This window comes from Oncorhynchus keta, chromosome 6 (assembly GCF_023373465.1).
Source record: "Oncorhynchus keta strain PuntledgeMale-10-30-2019 chromosome 6, Oket_V2, whole genome shotgun sequence".
NCBI classification, from domain to species: Eukaryota; Metazoa; Chordata; class Actinopteri; order Salmoniformes; family Salmonidae; genus Oncorhynchus; species Oncorhynchus keta.
In genome coordinates, this window is record NC_068426.1 from 4,384,742 (window position 1) to 4,387,145 (window position 2,404).

The window sequence follows — 2,404 nt, forward strand, 5'->3', positions numbered from 1 at the left end:
AACGGCCTGGGAGGACGAGACACCACCACTCAATACACCCTGTACGTCTCCTATTCACAAATACTTCTCTGCAGCTGCCACCATAACCTCTTTTTTTTCTGTGTGATTTACGTTCCATTTTCTGCGGTACAGTTGATAACCATCTACAACTTTCTGGAATCCTCTCAGGATCTGTCAGCCTTGACCCCAGCCTCCTCCTCTACAATTTACTGGAATCCTCTCAGGATCTGTCAGCCTTGACCCCAGCCTCCTCCTCTACAACTTACTGGAATCCTCTCAGGATCTGTCAGCCTTGACCCCAGCCTCCTCCTCTACTTTCTTCACTGGAATCCTCTCAGGATCTGTCAGCCTTGACCCCAGCCTCCTCCTCTACTTTCTTCACTGGAATCCTCTCAGGATCTGTCAGCCTTGACCCCAGCCTCCTCCTCTACTTTCTTCACAGGAATCCTCTCAGGATCTGTCAGCCTTGACCCCAGCCTCCTCCTCTACTTTCTTCACCGGAATCTTCTCAGGATCTGTCAGCCTTGACCCCAGCCTCCTCCTCTACTTTCTTTACAGATCACCTCCGCACTTAACGCTACAGATCACTCCTTTCAATAGTGCCGCGTTTCTAAGCGTAAATTTGAAGAAAAAAAACAGCTCTTGACCCAAGTTATGTGAAACAGAGAACCTGCTCCCTCTGGGCAGAAGAAACACAAACAAACATCACAAGTCCACTACAGGTTACCTAGGTTACCTTCACTGATTTCCCACCCACCCTGAAACCATACACGGATCTGCCAAAAGGCAAAAGATCCACTTGCTCCAAAAAACTTCCCTCCTACTGGATTAGATTCTCCTTCATCATGTCCATCGATGCCAGGCTCGGACTCTGTCCTCTTCACCAGAACCTTACAACTCACTTAACTCACCCTCATTCACTTCCATTTAACCTCCAGAACTCGGTCTGGATTCAGACTCAACCTCTGCCTCCCTCATTCTCTTTCAACCTCTGCCTCCCTCATTCTCTTTCAACCTCTGCCTCCCTCATTCTCTTTCAACCTCTGCCTCCCTCATTCTCTTTCAACCTCTGCCTCTCTCTCTTCAACCTCTGGCTTCCTCGTTCTCTTCAACCTCTGCCTCCCTCATTCTCTTCAACCTCTGCCTCCCTCACTCTTCAACCTCTGCCTCCCTCATTCTCTTCAACCTCTGGCTTCCTCGTTCTCTTCAACCTCTGCCTCCCTCATTCTTCAACCTCTGCCTCCCTCATTCTCTTTCAACCTCTGCCTCCCTCATTCTCTTCAACCTCTGCCTCCCTCATTCTCTTCAACCTCTGCCTCCCTCACTCTTCAACCTCTGCCTCCCTCATTCTCTTTCAACCTCTGCCTCCCTCATTCTCTTTCAACCTCTGCCTCCCTCCTTCTCTTTCAACCTCAGCCTCCCTCATTCTCTTTCAACCTCTGCCTCCCTCATTCTCTGCAACCTCTGCCTCCCTCATTCTCTTCAACCTCTCTTTTTTTCTCCCCCGAAATTCAATTAAACAACTTCTTGTGAAATAGCATCGAAATGTCTTTATTGCTTTCTCGAAGGGACGCCATCTCTACTGCCACTCGGCCGACCCTCAATTCTGTCAAATGCAGGGCATGTGTGGTCCACAAAATTACTGTTTTTGTGGACAGATTCGAATTGCCTCTTTCTCTCCGATTCACCCCAAGCAGCCTTGTCCTGTAAAACCAATATTGACCACGAGGGAACATTTACTGGAAATTTGACATGTTTAAGAGTACATTATAAACAGTGTATAAAAATAAGCTAAATAAAATGGGTATTTTGAATAAATTAATGTGGATTTTTTTTATTCAGAATGTAGACATACTCCATATGTTAAGGTAGGTTTTCATCAAATCGGTCCTTGACGCAAAGATCTAGAATACGGTCCTTGACGCAAAGATCTAGAATACGGTCCTTGACGCAAAGATCTAGAATACGGTCCTTGACGCAAACATCTAGAATACGGTCCTTGACGCAAAGATCTAGAATACGGTCCTTGACGCAAACATCTAGAATACGGTCCTTGACGCAAAGATCTAGAATACGGTCCTTGACGCAAACATCTAGAATACGGTCCTTGACGCAAAGATCTAGAATACGGTCCTTGACGCAAACATCTAGAATACGGTCCTTGACGCAAAGATCTAGAATACGGTCCTTGACGCAAACATCTAGAATACGGTCCTTGACGCAAACATCTAGAATACGGTCCTTGACGCAAACATCTAGAATACGTTTGCCGTTATTCACACAACCGAATTCATATTATAAACGAGGAAATCCATTTAGGGCGTGTTATCCTGTCCTGAAGTTGATTGATTAATTGATTGATGGGCACGCTCCTATCAGGTGAGAGTGCATGTTTGTGCCTATG